This window comes from Emys orbicularis, chromosome 4 (assembly GCF_028017835.1).
Source record: "Emys orbicularis isolate rEmyOrb1 chromosome 4, rEmyOrb1.hap1, whole genome shotgun sequence".
In the NCBI taxonomy this organism is placed as follows: domain Eukaryota; kingdom Metazoa; phylum Chordata; order Testudines; family Emydidae; genus Emys; species Emys orbicularis.
Genome location: NC_088686.1, coordinates 56,870,001 through 56,890,000, shown reverse-complemented (window position 1 = coordinate 56,890,000; position 20,000 = coordinate 56,870,001). Strand labels below are relative to the sequence as shown.

The following is a 20,000-nucleotide window of genomic DNA, read 5'->3' as shown; positions in this document are numbered from 1 at the left end:
TTTGTAAGTCACCATGCCAGCTGGCGTAACAATGTGTGATATATATACACAAGTATATGACCTATATTTTGCTTATATGCAGTATTACAGAAAAAAAATATCTGGAAACTAATTATTAACAAAAGCAAAGTCTTCATCACTACTGTTAAGCGGGGTATTGTATTAAATCAAAATCTGGACAAGTTCAGACTATTATGAAATAGTAAAAAGTTCAGGTCTGGGGAGGGAAGAGAGAAAGGAAAATAATGTACTTTATTTTGCTATGCTGACATTGTACAGATTTGGTATGCCAGCAGCAAGTTGATATTTTAAAATATTTTAATCTTTTACCTAAATCAAGTGAAATCCCACCAAAATGTTTATGTTACTGTGATTGCTACCACAAGTTCAATGATAGACAGCTGACACTGAAAAGATTAAGTATAAATTTTCCCCTAAATATAACACATATCATCTAGCATAAGATATATAACAACAAAAGAAGTTGCAACTGCTCTGAATTATGTTTTAGAAATAAGGAACTGAAGATTTGCCTATTGTGAAAGCCTGATAAAAAGGTATAGATAGGTCATTAAAGTGGCTGATTTAGGAAAAAGCTACATTAACAATAAATCCTCTTAAATCATTGTCTGAGATACGAACAAAAATCCTCTGATCTAAATAGTAATAGTCACGTTAAATGAATAAAACCATGAAATGATCAAATGTATGTTGTGTAACAGTTTATATTAAGGGCAAAAATATTAACTCACAAATGTTGCTTTTTAATAAAGCTACACATAAGAATTTAAAATAAAATTTTACCTCCAATTTTCTTCCTATCCTACTGGTTAAATATGGTCTCCTACCTCCAATTGGAAGGGCAGGGAAGCAACTCCAGCTAGAAAGCATCACAGATGCCAGCATTGCTCCAAGGATCAGGCAATAGATTAATAGTTTTGTGAGCCATGTAGCCAAGCTTCCCTTTATCCTATTGAACAAAATCGGTTTTCCACAGTGCACCCAGACTCTACCAGCAAAGAATGTGGAAACTAAGGTGCACGGAATCCACTGCTACCAAACAGTAGTGTATCATGCTGCTGCCACAGCACTAAGCTAGATAAATGAAGCAGTAAGTTCATTCTGCAACAAAATTAGAAATTTAAAAACATTCTACTCCATTTTATGAACTAATAGGATATCCAAATGCAAGGCTTTTTAAAAAAAACTCTGGCAACTTTTTTTGCAGCACTATACATTGCTGTAACCTCTGGCATGGGTAATTACATATCCTGAGAACACAGTACACAATCTTCAATAGACTGCTACATGGATTTTCCCATTAATACAAAATCTCTCTTAAAAGTTTTGGGTAACATTTACTTTTTCATTTGTGCAACCCACATTCCTGGGAAATTATAATCAGCTACAACATACAGAGGTTTGGAAGACAATAAATGTTAATGCTGTATGTATTTTTAGATGAGGTGCTAAGGGATCTTGGGAATTACAGACCATAAACCTTACTCCCAACACCTGATAAATTGGTTGAAGTGATAATTAAAAACAGACCTAAAAACCTCAAATGACCATGATAGCATAAGGACTGAAGCAAAGAAATGTTGTGCAATCACTAGTCTATTGTAATTCTTTGAACATGAGTAAAATAGTGGATAAAAGAAAATAATAATATAATTGCACTTTCAAAGGGCCTTTGATAAAGTCCCTCACAAGAAGGTATTAAGGAAAATGAAGTGGCCATGGAGTGAGAGGCAAAGTACTGTCGTGGATTAGAAACTGGCTATGAGTAGGAATATATGGTGAGGTTTCATCATGGGAAAAGTTTAACGTGAGGTGCCATGTTGCGCTGTAGTAGGAACAGTTTAAGGTCTTAATGACTTAGAAAACAGAGTGCATAGTGAGCAGGAAAAATGTTCAGAGTTACAAAATTAGGCAGTGATCTTGCAGCTGCATCTGAGTACTCAAAAAGCCAACATTTCCTGTGAAATGAAAATTCTGATAAAAGTTAATTAGTGTTTAAAAGTTTAGTTTTTACTTTAATACATATTAATACATTATATTTATTTTTATATTATATAAAATATTTTAACAATGTAAAATTTGAAACAAAATGTTTCAACTTTTCCCACAAAAACAAAACATTTCAAATTTTTCCCATCAAAAAATGTGTCACAATCAATACATTCCTGCAAAAACATGCTGATTTTGCTGAAACTGTTTTTTTAAAACAGAAAACTCCTGTAAAAAAATGTTGACCAGCTCTAGTTAAAATGATTAAGGAATGGGATGAAAAACACCAGCAAAAACATTGGTATGCCCTCACCAAGAACACTGTGTTGAGTTCACGTCATCATATCTCAAAAAAGGGTATAGCACAAATAGAGGGGGTTCAGAGACTGGAAACAAGAATTGTTGGTAGCCTGAAAATATTTCTAAATCAGAAGAAATTGATAATACTGGGTGGGTTTATTTTGGAGGAAACAAATAGGAAAGGACACCTTAGATATAAAAGGATGAATAGTATAGAAATTATTCAATGTCTCTCAATAAAATAACAAATGGACATTCAAATAAATTAAATTAAATTCAAAGCTAATAAATATGCTTTTGTGTACAATATACAATTAGTCTCTGAAACTCATTGTCACAAGATATCAAGGCCAAGTGCTTAGCAGGATTAAAAAAAAGACTGTTTATTTATATAGTTAACATAATTCAGAGTAAAAAATAATATGGATTAAGAAAAAATGGAACAGTTTTGGAAAGGATATAAATCCTTATGCTTCAGTGCATAAGCCAACCTTTAAGTATCTGGTTTAGGGGGGAAAAAATCTGTGTGGACAAGTTATTCCATAACTGTCTACTGCAGGGTTTCTTGCATTCACTTTCCTCTGAAGTGCCTAGTACTGGCTACATCAGACACTGACAGTACACTGTCAGGACACTGAACTATGAAAGCATGATAAGACAGCTAGACCTAGAGTCACAAGAGGGATTTACGGGCCTAATAGGGTTGCAAACCCTACGGGATTGTCCTGGAGTCTCTAGGCATTAAAGATTATGTCTCGTGATGAAACCTTCAGGAATACACCAACCCAAGGGCCTAACTGCCACTTTAGGTGGCAAAGTCCAACATTTGAGCACCACTGGCATTCACAAAACCACCACTCAACTGCTGCCCAACCCTGTGGGCAGCAAAGTTTCCACTGGTAAAGCCCCCTAGGTACCTAAATTTGTGCTGCTGAGCATGCAGCTGCCTATATATAGCTGACTACGTTCATACACCACCGGCCAGCTTGGTGCCTATCTCACCTGTTGGGACCACTTTGATGAACATGCTGAGAGGCTGCCTAATAGGGCACACCTACCAAATAGAGCCCCCACAAAACCTTGTTATTGTGCTTATGCTCCCCTTTCATTATATTAGTTCAGTGGTTAAGGCACTCACCCACAACACGGGAGACCCAGGTTCAAATCCTTACCTTGCTTGATGAAGAGTTGGGTCTTGAATTTAGGTCTTTCACTTCTGTTATGAGTGCCCTAACTACTGGGTGTTCTGGGAGTGGGTCTCAAGATGGAGCTGTTCCACATTGTGCAGAAATACTGAAATATTCACTGGAGCAGGGACTGGAACCTGGGTTTCCTAGGCGAGTGTGCTAACCACTAGGCTATAGAGTCACTCACTCTCTTTTTGACTCAATGATATTTAAGTAGTTTATCCAACTCCATTTTTCTTGAGAGCGAGCTAACCTGCTAAGGAGAGGTATCATGGCTGTGAATCCTGAATAGAGATAAGTGCTTCACTCCAGCCCAGAATTTGAGGGGCAGTGCTCAGGCAACACTCCTCTTCTCAGCATTTCCTTCTGGATAGTTTAGACAACTACTTGCTCAGCTTGATCACTTCTGTGAATCCCCTTTTTAGGTGCCTAACTCTCGCCTATAGGGAATCTGGTTACCTACTTCAGGGTTGTGAATTCTACTAGGTACCAGGCTGCCTAAAGTTAGATGCTGCAATGCTCTGCCCTGCAGCACCTGAGTCCTTCTTATGAATCTAGCCCCTAATATGATATGACTGCTGCTTATTATGCAGACCAATATTGTTTTCTTATGCTTCCCCTTTCTGTTTGTTACAGCCATCTGTTGTCTCTCATCTTAGACTGAATTCTCTTTAGGTCAAGGACCATCTTGTATTTATACAGTGCCTAGTACAATAAGGCCCTGATCCATGGTTGTGGTCTCTAGGCACCATCATAATTCAAACAAACAAACAAATAATAAACCACTAACTGTTCCTGTATGGAGATTCCTACATTAAGAAATGTTATATTACTTTAATGAGGGCAAAGAATCATTCTACAAGCAAGGGGGTGATGATAAGACAGTAAGAGCAAACATTTTTACCAAAGACCTATTCTGGCCCCTAGTTAGGGAACCATATCCAATATTATTTTTATAATATTTTTACAGTAATTGAAGTAAATTTGATTATACAAGGCCAGGTATTCCCATCCCATAAAAAAAAAAAAATCATGTGAGGGGGACAAACTTGCCTGGATATTCTCCATGGTCTCTTTGCAGAGTTACCTCTGCATCCTCCCTCTGAATGAGGAGCGGGGTTTTAGACTGAACATTCAAATAGCTGGAGATAAGGTAAATTGGTGGGAGAGAAAATCGCTACCTTATACCAATTCAAACAGCACCTATGGTGACTTCAGTGAACCTCTACACAACATTATTTACACTGTGTGAGGTAGGTCTCTCTCTTGTCAAGAGGCCAAGAATTGAGTCATCAATGAAACAAAATGCACCTTATCTGGATGGTGGATAAACATTATACTTTGTTTTCTAATGGTACCAACACTATAATTCATAAATGAAAGTATTTGCTCAAAACTATGACTCAGTTAAAAGAAAAGCGACAGGAAGAAAATCCTATTTGCCATAATCCATTTATTAAATACGTTTTGAACATCTCCATCACAAATTAAGGTCAAAATGGAATTCCTATATTCCCCAGCTATGACGTAGTATTAGTTTTATTGATCTTCTGTACAATTTGTGGGAGTACCCAATCATTATTTTGACAGCTTTATCATAAAGTAATAGACTTCCTTTTACATAATTACAGTTACCACATTCAATTTCACCCTTCTGTGAGATTCTTTCCTAGATACTACTCTATTGTCAGCCCTACATCACATTAGTTTCTTTTTATAGCTCCATACGCACAATGCATTTTAAGTGTTGCACCTAGTTAGGTCTAAACAATAATAATTTTAAAGCTCATCAGTAAGAATGTAAAGGTTAACCATTAATGTATTAAAGCTTTTTTTTTAATATAGACATACTGTGGTGTTTTAAGCCTTCTTGCTGTAAATGAATTCTACAAGTGATTAAAACCTATTTTGGGAAAACAAAGAGAATTTTATTAAAATTTGCAAATTTATTTGAAGAATATGCTATGGATAGCATTAATATGTTACAAGGAATTATAAACTGTCTAATTGTAGACTATTTTAGAATTGCAGTAAGCAGGTAAACAGACACGAGTGGCTAGCACTGCATGGTCCACATGGTCTTCCTGATTATGGAGAAATTTCCCAGAGCACTATCAAGTAAGCTGTACACTCGTTGCCAGTGGCTCAGTGTGATATCCAGCTGATGAGTTTTTTATTTTCAGTCCCATGTGCAAGGGGATTTGCTCCTTGCCTGTTATACCCAGGCACATGACTCAAGGGTGATCACCAATCCTCAAGGATGAGAGATGGGGACAAAGGAAAAGGAATGCTGATAGTTTTCTCACATGGTGATTTTGGAGCGGGGAAATGTAAGCTGGATTCCAACATTTTGTACACTTTTGGCACCTGTGTTTTTAAATTTTTATTGACAGTGCTGCTATTTAACTTTTTCCATCCTGCAGTAATCAGGCCATGTGTTTGGACATATTTGTTTTTTATTCAAAAATGCAAAATTTACTTTTAAAAACATGTACTCATGCTATTTTGTGTAGAGATTTCAAAGCCTTGAGCTCTTTCCTCAAATGTGTGCTGGGATAGCAGGGCCGGCTCCAGCTTTTTTCCCGCCACTTTCTATTGGCCGCCCCAAGCACCTGCTTCCTTCACTGGTGCCTGGAGCCGGCCCTGTGGGATAGGACACTAAATTGTTGTCAGAAGCCCACAACGCAAGCTATATCTTTTTTAAGGATACCAGAGACTCTGGTAATGCCTGACTCAACTTAAGGCCTTCCTTAATTTTCAATCCCTGTTGTTTTTGCTTCTCTTCCCGCAAATGGGGATAAGGTAAACAAGCTTGTGCTTGATATAAAGAAGCTATTTGAAAACTGTTCAGAGGCATGGAATGCAAGAAGTAGTTCCAGTAGAGAGGGATTAATTGACGCAGTGAGGGCAGTTAGCTGAGTTTGTAAATTTGCAATTTGTAAATTTTAGTGAACTCACAGGTCAGGACTATTAATAATTTGTATTACTGTAACAGCTAGAGGCACCAGCCAAAACTGAGGAGCCATTGCACTAGGCATTGTAAAATATGTAATAAAATACAATCCTTCGTGTGAATGGACATGGCAAGTCAAAGGGCAGGGGAAAGGAGGTATAAGCCTCTATTCCAGCTAGATACCTATGATAGATTTTTATTTTTCTAGTTCTATATTTATCACAATAACATAATACAAACTAGGGCTGTCAATTAATCGAAAGTAACTCAATCGATTAACTCAAAACAAATTAACTTGATTAAAAAATTAACCGTGATTAGTCGCAGTTTTAATTGCGCTGTTAAACAATAAGAGAATACCAATTTAAATTTATTATAAATATTGTTGGATGTTTTCTACATTTTCAAATATAGATTTCAATTATAACGTGGAATACAAAGTGAACAGTGCTCACTTTATATTATTTTTGATTATCTTTTTTACAGTGCAAATATTTGTAGTGTTTTTCAATTTACTTCATACAACTACTGTAGTGCAGTCTCTTTATCGTGAAAGTGCAACTTACAAATGTAGATTTTTTTTCATAACTGCACTCAGAAACAAAACACTGCAAAACTTTAAAGCCTACAAGTCCACTCAGTCCTACTTCTTGTTCAGCCAATTGCTAAGACAAACAGGTTTGTTTACAATTATGGGAAGTAATGCTGCCCGCTTATTTACCATGTTACCTGAAAGTGAGACGTGGGCAGCATTGCCTCCGATAATTGTAAACAAACCTGTTTTTCGTAGCGACTGCCTGAACAAGAAGTAGGACTGAGTGGACTTGTAGGCTCTAAAGTTTTACAGTGTTTTGTTTTTGAATGCACTTATGAAAAAAAAAAATCTACATTTGTAAGTTGCACTTTCACGATAAAGAGACTGCATTACAGTACTTGTATGAAGTAAATTGAAAAACACTATCTTTTTTTACAGTGCAAATATTTGTAATCAAAAATAATAATATAAAGTGAGTACTGTACTTTGTATTCTGTGTTGTAATTTAAAATCAATATATTTGAAAATGTAGAAAACATCCAAAAATATTTAAATAAATGGTATTCTATTATTAACACTGCGATTAAAACTGTGATTAACCATGATTGTTTTTAATATCACAATTAATTGAGAATAATTTTTAATCACTTTATAGTTCTAATAGAAACACATTATGTAGTATAGAAGTGCAAGATTGTACATTTTCTTAAAGCCTCCTCTTTCTCCTTCCTTTTTGTTCCCTGAGTCTACATAATTTGCTGAGAGACAATCTTATGCATTTCCTATTTGACTAATTATTATTGTTATTGATTATTTAACTTGGAGATAGCCCAATATGTAAACTGGTTGCAGGCAACATGTTTATGGACAGAATATCCCCTTCTTCACTTTGTCTACCCTTAGCGGGTAGCAACATGGCTTAAAAAATAAGTCAATGCTGCCAGCCTTGCTTCACTAAACTTTGGCATTATGACTTCAAAGAAAATGCATAGGTTATATGCTGCTACTGAACAGGTGAGCAGAGCACTTCTGGCATCAATTGCTTCTTTTAAAGTGCTTCAACAGCCCATTTGCCAAGAGAAGACAGAGAGATGGAAAGCAAGAAGAAGAAAATGGGGAGTTAAACCAACAAACATACATACATTCTTATACAGGTGAACACTGCAGTGTATGTTACCTAGTACAAAATACACACAAACTGCAAATTTTGGAAACCATAGCCAGTAAAGAGAGTGCTTTTAATTATCACCAAATTTTGGCAAGTATGATTACACAGTACACATATTACAATGGATCTATTTGCTTTGATGGACTAAGAGTTAATAAAATTTAAACTCCTTATATGTCAGCATGGGAATCTCTAACAGAGATATTATTTACTTACTTCATCACTATCACCTACATTAGGAATACTCCACACTCCATCTTTAATAAGTATTTGCACTTCTGTAGCATCTTTCACACCAAGGATCTCAAAGTACCTTAAAGCTCTAAACATTACATTTCTAATAAGATGGTTGAATTTTATTTTAATAATTCATTTTTCTTCCCTCACACACAACAGAGTGTACATTTACCTGCTAACGCATTCACACTTTGGGTGTTTTAAGGCACAAAGACTGTACCTCATCCTTCAACACATCAAAGGTGTGGTACCATTGACCCGCCAACGTACACCGCATCATCATAGGTGCATTATGACAGAATCCATAGAATTGTGTAGATTTGGGCTCCAGTCAGGGATCAAATCTTTGAACCATAAGGATTGGATCCATGAAGGAGTCCAAGGGGTGCAGACGTTTGTCATCTGCCATGGAGGATGGGGAACAGGAGAGCATTGTCAGGAAAAGAAGCAGGAGCACTACTGCACATTTGCTTCTCAGTCTTACCCCTCCCTCATCCAGGTAACTGGCGCTGCGTAGTAGTTGCACTGTGAAGCTGATTTCTGACTGCAGTCTCATGGCATACAAGAGGGGAGTATCTGTGTCCACCTCCTCTTCCCAATCAGTCATATCATAGAAGAAGATGCAGCCCAGTGTCTCATACTGGATGTCACCACCACCCCAAGCCCTTCACCCCCACAAAATACACACACTTTAACTAGGACCTAGGTGATGAGCAGGAGGAGGATAGGCAGCAGTCATTCAGCCTCCATGTGAATGGTTCAGGTGTGTTGATGTCCCATGTGCAAGGGGATTTGCTCCTTGCTTGTTATACCCAGGCACATGACTCAAGGGTGATCACCAATCCTCAAGGATGAGAGATGGGGACAAAGGAAAAAGAATGCTGATAGTTTTCTCACATGGTGATTTTGGAGCGGGGAAACGTAAGCTAAATTCCAACATTTTGTGCACTTTTGGCACCTGTGTTTTTAAATTTTTATTGACAGTGCTGCTATTTAACTTTTTCCGTCCTGCAGTAATCAGGCCATGTGTTTGGAAATATTTGTTTTTGTTTTAACAAGTGAGGTACCACAGAATCTCACTAAGAACTGGAAGACCCACTGCAAATTCATGAAAATGACTATTTACAAGCACACACATACACATGTAATAATAGTGCATCCAAATATACTTTATTTTGTGAACTGACAATTTGAGCTTTTAAATTTGTTGTACTTCATTACACTGCTAAATGTACTTAGTATATTTTGTAAAAGTACTTAAAAATATGAACCTGCACAATGCTCTGTATGTATTAAAAAATTGAGAAGTGGAGAAAGACTACCTTTTCATATGAAACATTAAGGGTGCAGATCAGCAAGGTTTTACTGTACTTTTTTATTTTATGTATTTCTATACTGGTGAAGCTGTGTTCTGATAAAGTTCAGGTATAAGACTCAGATTGCACATGACAATTTGTTATGGGGAGATCGTTGGTTGCATTAGATTTGGACACTATTAGTCCACCACTGTCTTTCACTCATTGAGTGTGAACTCCATAGTAAACATAATATTACACCGGCTTTTTAAAAGTATCATCTTTTCAAAATGGTAGAATCCTAATCTATACAAAACATACTTTACATTTCTCTTTAAGAGGCATTTGAAGCTACCCCTAATTTTAACTCTTCTCCCTACCTGTTACTAAGGCAACCAAGCTTCACAAGTACAGGAATATGAAAGGTACCAAAAAAGTTTCAAAATATTTGTACAGTATTGCATAAACAAAATGCACTCCTGCAGCCTCAGAAGTGGGGGGAGGGTGGCTTTGTCTGGGGTGGCAGGGGAAAGAGGGCTCTCTGGATTCTTTAAAAATCTTTCCCCCATCCCTCCTCATAGGAAGTTCTGTTTCTTCATGGGTTTGGGAAGTGAAATGGTAGGGGGACGGAAGGGGGGCATCCTAGCTGATTAGCTGGTCTAAGGGGAGCAGCGGAAGTCCATTGGCTCCCATATGCACAAAAGGAAGGCATATAAGCTCTTTCCCCCCTGCTTGGGCACCATTACATGCTCAAAACAGCAGCTCCTAGCCCTGTGATTAGCATAAAATTGGGGTTTTGAGACTACTGCAGGCTATAAACTAGTCACCTTCTTAGGACTGGGAAGGAATTTTTCACTTACTGCCAAATTGGCTGAGACAGGGTGGGTTTTTCCACCTTTGCCACAGCAGCCCAGGAGCCAGTAGGGTAGCTTAGGAGGAAAAGTTCAAGTTAGTGCAACGTGGCAGATGTCCAGCACAAATACTCATTCAATAGTAAGTCTGGTTCCCTGATAAACTGGAATTGGAAGTGAAATTAGAGGCAGGCATCCACTAAAAGGGATGGGGCTCCTAACATCTGGTGCAGCAAGGAGTCAACCCCCTTTTCACTAATCCCTTAACACTCAAACTAGGGGAGAGCCATTGAGGTCCCAGCAATAAGATGGGAACAGATACTGAGGGGACAGAAAGGTGATGTTAGCCCTTCCCTGGGTGAAATAGATTATGGAAGGAAGGATGACTTGCACTGGGCAAGTTATTGCTGGATAGTTCCCAGGTGAGCTAATAAAAGTTGTGGTCTAGTTAAAACATATTACTTGTGTATTGTCCATCTTCCTGCATGTCCGGGATTTTCTTCACACTCATTTTTCAACTACATGCATAACTCAGCTGTGGCTATACCCGTTCTGTGTACTGTGATCCTCCCAAACTCACGGCAACAATAATTACATTGGGCTCATTTTTGCCACCCTTACTCTGCTGTCTATGTGGTGTAAGGTAGAGAGTTTTGTGGAACACTGGTCCATCCTCTATTGGAAGAGAGTGCTGTAAAGTTTGGATGGCCTTCATCTCAGTAAAAGGGGAAGCAATCTTCTGGGATAAAGGCTGGCTCGAGTAGTCAGGAGAGCTGACAAACAACAAGGGGAGGGTAAAAGAGGGAACAAATGAGCACTGATTTAGAACAAAATCATGATGCCGAGAACAAAGTTAACCGAGACACCAAAGGACAGGGAGAGAAGAAATTCTTTAATTACTGACACACCAGTGCTAGTAGCCTGGCAATAAACATGAGGAATTGGAATTGGCCATTTATGAGCAAATTTGAGCTAGCTGGTATTCATGAAACCTGGTGTGATATTCACATGATTGGAACATTAAAAATCAATGGTTATAACCCATTTAGGAAGGGTCAAGTGGGTAAAAGGGATAGGGAGTGGCACTCTGTAAAAAATGACATTACCTGTTTCCAAGTCACTAGAAGAAAGTGACCTTGAATGCTTATGGATCAGCAACAAATAAAGCACAAAATGGGGTACTAGTCTGTGTCTGCTACTGACCACCAATTCATACTTGAGAAAAAGAAGACTAACCTATACCTAATGTGTAAGAAGACTTCAACCTGAATGACACATACTGGCATTCTCATGCTGCAGTACTAAAACATCCTTGGAATTTCTAAATATTATTTCCTAACTCCTCAAAGTATTGCATCCTATACAGGGATTTTCTATATAAGACCTCATCTTGACAGATAGAGAGGAAATAATCACACAACCAAAAATTAGCGGCAGCTTAGGTACCAATGGTCACGACAATCACATTTGTTGTGTATAAATGGAATAAAGTCCAAACCAGTAATATACTTGGTGCTTTAAAAGGACCAGTTTCACAAAGCTGAAAGCAATAATTAGACAAATAAGTTGGGGGGCAAATTTAAACAGAAAAAACAGATAAAATTGGAAATTTTTAAAATTGGAAAACATGCCTGTATAGTAATTGAGCTCCTGGAGTCTATCGGATTAGCTTAACCAAGAGAAGGTTAAGGGGTGCCTTGATCACGGTCTATAAGTACATACGGGGGGGGGGGGGAGAAACCTTGATAATAAGCTCTTCAATCCAGCAAAGGCCTAACAAGACTCAGACTCATAGACTTTAAGGTCAGAAGGGACCATTATGATCATCTAGTCTGACCTCCCGCATGATGCAGGCCACAAAAGCTGACCCACCCACTCCTGGAATAATTCTCTCCCTTGACTCAGCTGTTGAAGTCCCCAAATCATGATTTAAAGACTTCAAGTCGCAGAGAATCCTCCAGCAAGCGACCCCTGCCCCATGCTGCGGAGGAAGGCGAAAAACCTCCAGGGCCTGTGCCAATCTACCCTGGAGGAAAATTCCTTCCCGACCCCAAATATGGCGATCAGCAGAACCCCGAGCATGCGGGCAAGATTCTCCAGCCAGACCCGCATTGACCATTGATACTAATTACCTGCGATGGCACGTTATTGACCTATTGACTAAAATCACGTTATCCCATCAAACCATCCCTTCCATAAACTTATCAAGCTTAATCTTAAAGCCAGAGAGGTCTCTCGCCCCCACTGTTTCCCTCGGAAGGCTGTTCCAGAACTTCACCCCTCTGACGGTTAGAAACCGTCGTCTAATTTCAAGCCTAAACTTCCCGACGGCCAGTTTATATCCATTTGTTCTCGTGTCCACATTAGTACTGAGCTGAAATAATTCCTCTCCCTCCCTGGTATTTATCCCTCTGATATATTTAAAGAGAGCAATCATATCCCCTCTCAGCCTTCTTTTGGTTAGGGTAAACAAACCAAGCTCCTCGAGTCTCCTTTCATACGACAGGTTTTCCATTCCTCGGATCATCCTAGTGGCCCTTCTCTGTACCCGTTCCAGTTTGAGTTCATCCTTTTTAAACATGGGAGACCAGAACTGCACACAGTACTCCAAATGAGGTCTCACCAGTGCCTTGTATAACGGAAGCAGCACCTCCTTATCCCTACTAGAAATACCTCGCCTAATGCATCCCAAGACCGCATTAGCTTTTTTCACGGCCACGTCACATTGCCGACTCATAGTCATCCTGCGATCAACCAGGACTCCGAGGTCCTTCTCCTCCTCCGTTACTTCCAACCAATGCGTCCCCAGCTTATAACTAAAATTCTTGTTAGTCATCCCTAAGTGCATCACCTTACACTTCTCACTATTAAATTTCATCCTATTACTATTACTCCAGTTTACAAGGTCATTCGAGTCTCCCTGCAGGATATCCCGATCTTTCTCCGAATTGGCAATACCTCCCAACTTTGTGTCATCCGCAAACTTTATCAGCCCACTTCTACATTCGGTTCCGAGGTCAGTAATAAATAGATAAATAAACAAGATCCAGTGGATAGAAGTTAAAGCTAGACAAATTCATTGGGGGGGAAAAAGTGCCTTATTTCTACTAACAGTGAATGTAATTAATCATTGGCACAACTCATGAAAGACTATGGCAGATTCTCTATCACTGGCAATTTTAAAATCAAGATTGGATGTTTTTTCTAAAAGATATGCTCTATTTCAAATGGAACTTAATTCAGGGATGTTCTATGCCTGTGATATAGGAGGAGGTCAGGTTAGATGATCACAATCATCCCTTCTGGCCTTACAAGCTATTCACACTAAGCAGTACCTCATCTGAGTAGAAGTTCTATTGATTTCAATGGGAATACTTGTGGATAAGGCACTACTCAGTGTGAACAAGGGTGGCAGAATCCAAGCTTTAGTATTTAAATAGCCTCTTCCATTTAAGGAGCTTGATTTACTTCAGAAACTTTATTTAACAACCCTGAAGGGTTGGTAAGTACTTTACAGATGAGAAAATTGGTCTAGAGACGGGGTGAGCAAGCTTTCTGGCCCAAGGGCCACATCTGGGTGGGGAAATTGCATGCAGCGACATGAATGTAAGGCTGGGGTTGGGGTAGGGAGGGAGTGCGGGGTGTGCAGAAAGGGGGTGGGGTGTGCAGAAAGGGGCTCAGGGCAAGAGGTTGGGGCAAAGGAGGGGTGCGGGGTATACGAGAGGGCTCAGGGAAGGGGATTGGGGTGCAGGAGGGGGTGCAGCATGTGGGAGGGGGCTCAGGACAGGGGTGCAGGGAGAAGCAGGGGAAGGGGGCTCATAGCAGAGGGTTGGGGTGCAGGAGGGGTGAGGTGTGCAGGAAGGGGCTCAGGGCAGGGGGTTGGGGTGCAGGAGGAGTGCAGGGTGCAGGAGGGGGCTCAGGGCAGGGAGCTGGGGTGCGGGGTGAAGGAGAGGTTCGGGGTGCGGGCTCCGGCCCCCAGCACCGCTTATCTGGAGCGGCGCCGGGGTGGCAGCCGCGCACAGTGGGGCCAGGGCAGGCTCCCTGCCTGCCCCGGCCCGCTCCCAGAAGCGGCCGGCACCATGTTCCTGCAGCCCCTGGGGGGCGAGGGGGCAGAGGGCTCCGCGCGCTGCCCTCGCCTGTGGGTACCTCCCCCCACAGCTCCCATTGGCCAGAAACGGGGAACCGCGGCCAATGGGAGCTTCAGGGGAGTTACCCACAGGCGAGGGCAGTGTGCAGAGCCCTCTGTCCCTCCTACCACAGGGGCCTCAGGGACATGGTGCTGGCCGTTTCCGGGAGTGGTGCGGAGCCCGCGGATCAAAGCCGTGATGGACCAGATCCAGCCCACGGGCCGTAGTTTGCCCACCCCGGTTTAAATGATTTGGCCAAAGTGATACAGAAAGTCAATGTCAGAGTGAGGAGTAGGACTCAGCACCCCACTCTAAACACAATTTTCTCTCCATCTCACCCAAGTGTTTCTTAGGTACTTCCATGACTTCCATGTTTTTATGTTTGAAGTGACAATGCACAGCATGAAGAGGGAGTGCCACAATGGACTAGAAAGATGCAATAAGCTCAAGAAGGTTTATAGTATAAGCCACATGTGCTATGACCTTTGGTGTCATGAACATTATGGCTGATGTTTCCAACAGTCCTCTATCCCATGTATTTCTAATGTATTCATCACCATGGTACTTAGGGGGCAGTCCATTATCCCTGGAATAAGAGATCACTCAGAACCATTAACTCCACTCAGGCATAGCCTATGTGACATTGTTCTCCTTTCTTGCCACTTAAAGGGGCAGCCAGAAATGTTTTATGGGACAAGGAACTGCACTTGTACACCTCCCTATCATAGGAGGCCTGAGCCTGCTCCTATTTGTTTATATAGAACATGCTGTCCTAATTGCACTAATTCATACGGTCAGTTTTTTAGGATAGAGTTTCTGAAGGTTCTCTAATACACTGAGGACCACCTTTAACTCCATAACATTTTTGTGCAGATGACGTTCCTGGAGAGACCAAATACATTGGGTGCAAATACCCAAAACACCTTTCCATAGACTTCTTTTCTCTGGAGGGTGCACCTATGGGTTCTACAGGGAAAAATGGAATTTCAAAGTCCTTTTCTAACTGGAGATTAGTTTGGGGGCATTCAAGGGGCAAGGTAACTTGGAAGCTACTTGTCACTCAACTGCAATGGAAGAGCATGTGTGGCTCCCATTCTGTGTTGATACATGGCCAAAGCTACCAAATATTTTGTTCCGTGTTTGTACAGTGCCTAACATGATGGGATCCTGGTCCATAACTGGGACTGTTATGCAGTACAATAATATATAAATAATATTTCAAGTGTAAAAGGGAACAATGTTAATAGCTCACATGTTAGGGAATTGAATAGAGTACATATGCAAGTCACTCTGAAGCTCATTATCATTCATTTTAACATGAAGTGTTCTTAAATATTTTGTAGTAGATATTTGCTCTGGAAACATTTTTGTAATTCAGATCAAGATTTTTGTATGGGAATAAGAACTGAAGTCTCAGGATCAGGACCACCCTTAGCTCTTCTGACATTCTGAGTATTAAGACATACACAGAATAAAACCCCTTTACTCTGGAGCATAATGGCATGTGTTTGGTGGCAATCCAGGCCAGGAGAGATTAGCTCAATAGCATGAGGAAGAAGCACAGCAGGAGAACTAAAGTGCATTTTGAGGAGATCAATTTGGAGGAATTTCTATAAAGCTGATCCTATAGAGCGGGGGTCAGCAACCTTTCAGAAGTGGTGTGCCGAGTCTTCATTTATTCACTCTAATTTAAGGTTTCACGTGCCAGTAATACATTTTAATGTTTTTAGAAGGTCTCTTTCTATAAGTCTATAATATATAACTCAACTATTGTTGTATGTAAAGTAAATAAGGTTTTTAAAATGTTTAAGAAGCTTCATTTAAAATTAAAGTACAGAGCCCCCCGGACCTGTGGCCAGGACCTAGGCAGTGTGAGTGCCACTGAAAATCAGCTCGTGTGTCGCCTTTGGCACGCGTGCCATAGGTTGCCTACCCCTGCTATAGAACCATTGGATTACGTGAAGAACCCATGTGTCCAAAGGAAATAACTAAGGGCATTGGGGATAAGAGGTCTTACAAGTCTTCTTGCAACTGAGAGGTTCTTCAAGATACCAACAGATTATTTGATCCTGAAACTTTCAGAACACAAAAGCTTTTGACACTTATAGTTAAGATGCCCAGAATCCAGTGCAATTTGCTGGAAAGAAGGCAAACTGCTTCCATTCTACGTGTGCTGAGCACTCCTGAATCCAAACCTATTGAATCCACCCTTGCATGTGTGTTCTATGCAGTCAAAATGTAAAGCTCCATATACAGGTTAACTCAAAGCATTATTACTATTATTATTCATCCCTAGATATGGTTCCTCCAGGGCAGAGTGGTGTAAAAAGTTTGCAGTGCTGCTGCTTGCACGGTCCCTATTGTGTATAAACAATGGATTTAATCTCCAAAGATGACATCCCAGCAATTTTTCCCCTGCACAAGCAAAAAAATTCATTTGGATTAGAATAAAACCACACGTTATCTTTTAAAAGCTCCTAATGAAGTCATGGCAATGCCTCCCCTCAGAAAAAAAATCCAAGATGGTGGTCACTGATCAGTGCGTGGAACCTGAAGTCTCAAATATTGAAGAGTTTGTGTAGTTTTCCTCCATGGAAGACACTGGGAAAGTCATTAAATGCAATAATTTCCCATTGTATTCAAATGACTTTTGCAGAGTGTGTAGGCCTCCATCACCAATTTTTTTTAAGGGACGTCATATACATTTTATTTCTAGTAACTAAAGTACTACTGTATCAGCAAGAGCCTTTCCTAGAAAGGAAAGGCTAGTTAGTAGAGTATTTCTCAAGGTTAGAATCGATGGTATGATGTAAAAAAAGCTCTTCATTTGCTTTCTACAATTTTGTTGCCTCGCTTGCAAACATTCCTATTGAGACAATTTTACTCCAACTTTTCCCCTGCCACCAGTTTAATTCCTTGTATATTTTTTGATTCTCGAGAAACCAAAAACCTTTTCCAGACTCTTCACCTTGTCTATGAAATAAAAATGTATACAGTGCACACAATTTTTTTAAACACTATGCTAACTTGTAAAGCATTCAAACTCATGTTTTCTGATTAAAATACTATGATACAGTAGAACTTCAGAGTTACGAACTGACCGGTCAACCACACATTTCATTTGGAACCAGAAGTACACAATCAGGCAGCAACAAAGACAAAAAAAGCAAATACAGTACAGTACTGTGTTAAAAGCAAACTACTAAATAAATAAAAGGAAAGTTTTAAAAAAGATTCAGTAAGGTAAGGAAACTGTTTCTGAGCTTTTTTCATTTAAATTAAGATGGTTAAAAGCAGCATTTTTCTTCTGCATAGTAAAGTTTCAAAGCTGTATTAAGTCAATGTTCAGTTGAAAACTTTTGAAAGAACCACCATAATGTTTTTTTCAGGAGTTATGGACAACCTCCACTCCTGAGGTGTTCCTAACTCTGAGGTTCTACTGCAGTCACTTAGCACTCCAAAGGGCTTATTGTAAAAAAGTGTCATTTTATTATTTGTGATCAATTCTTTTCTTTGGAAAGTCCACATTGTGAAGTCTGTATGCATCAGAAAAATAAAATTAATGCAAAGCAAGACATCTCAGTAATAAAGTAGTTATGGCCCCAAAATACACCTTAGCATTACCGGAGCAATAAGCTGCATCTGTGTCATTAGCCATTGCTATTATCCATACATTTTTATAGGAGTAAAACAATCTAAAATGATGCATTGATCTAGTGAAAGTAATAGTACATACAGTACTTTCCTGTCCCAAAGGAACAGCTTTTTTCCAGTTTTAAAGGGGAAAAATTAAAAATACAAACGAAGACTGACTGAGACTTGCAGCTCATTAAAGCTAGGGTGATTTCCCCTGTATAGAATTCTATTGATCTCCATAGTCCACACTAGACAAAAAGTGTGGTCAGGGAGGGGATGATGGATGCCTCTGCCAATAGCACTGAACAAACCTGTTAGCTAATTGCTACCAAAGACAATTATCCCCGCATTGTTTCATAATGGAAACACATTACAAAACTCTAATATACACACAGGGAAATTTGATGATTTGACTGCGGAGCCATGTGCATTGAATTTCATTGCCAAAGGCCAGCCAGGTCGCTGCTGTGAAGGGGGAAAAAGTGTCAGAATAGAAGCCACACTATGTTACAGCTCCTTACTAAGATCAGTTAGCAATTCCATGGAATTCTACAACCCTTCAATTCCCCTCCCACCCCCCCTTTTTCCCCCCTGTATCACAGACTGCTAACGCCATATGCCATTTTAAAAGAAAGTATTCTCTAGGACAATATTTTTATTCTAACTATAATTAAAAGCTAATGCTAAATTTGATCTCCACCGTAGATTTTTAATCATTCCACATTTAGTTTATGTTAGCCTATTGGCAACCATTTATCTTAAATAGGAGTTTCACAGTGTTGTATATGGCAAAACAACAAATGTGTGCCATGAATTTACTTTAGAAAAATCTCAAAATTAATCACAATAAAACTGCATTGAGCTAAACAACTATAAATTCTAAAAATGCTTCAAAATTTTATTTGATTACACATAATTACAGTGTAATTCAAGAACACAGGGGTGTGTGTGTGTGTGTGTGTGTGTGTGTGTGTGTATACACATATACACATATACATACTTCCTTTCCCCAGAAACCACATTCCTGGAATGCCTCTTTCTAAAGATGTTTCCAAATATGCTCATGCTCTTTTCTGGCACACTCATGGAAGTCATCTAATTCTAGCAGTGTAGTTGTAAAAATTCTGATATACAGTACACATCAAAATTATATTCATTTCTGTTTGACTGTACAGCATAAAATGATGCAAAATAAAAATAAAAATGTACTGAAGATGCATCCGCATTATAAAGATACATTAATAGTCACAAGATTTATGTGCAACTTATTAACTTCATAATTCAACGAATCCTGTTTTTCTGTGTTTGATACTGCTCCATATAGGCTAGTCCACCTGCTTCAGATTGTGCTGACTACTATTTTGACAAGACTTGGATAGCAGTAGGTCCAAAGCAATCAGAAGGTTGACTTTGACAAATGGCGGTGCTGCGGCGAAGTTGAAAATAACACACATCCACTTTAATCTCTTTCTTGATTAAATCGAAACCATACCATTCTGACATCATGTGATTTGCTCATGAAGCATCACTGCAGGTTACTTTAGAGGCTACATCTATTGAAATGATATTGAATTTTTAGGGGAAGTACTTAATTCATTCAAATGAAACCTTCACAAGGTAACTGGACCACCAGTCACAGATAACTGCAGATTCAAAGAAAACCAAAGGAAAAAATCCCTGACAAAAAACACCATCTGCTAC

General features: G+C 39.5%; 1 protein-coding gene across 1 annotated transcript in view; it reads right to left on the bottom strand.

The window, feature by feature from the left end:
- The window catches only part of CDIN1 (CDAN1 interacting nuclease 1), a 198,682-nt gene that overhangs the window by 133,317 nt on the left and 45,365 nt on the right, over positions 1-20,000 (bottom strand). The window lies entirely within an intron of this gene.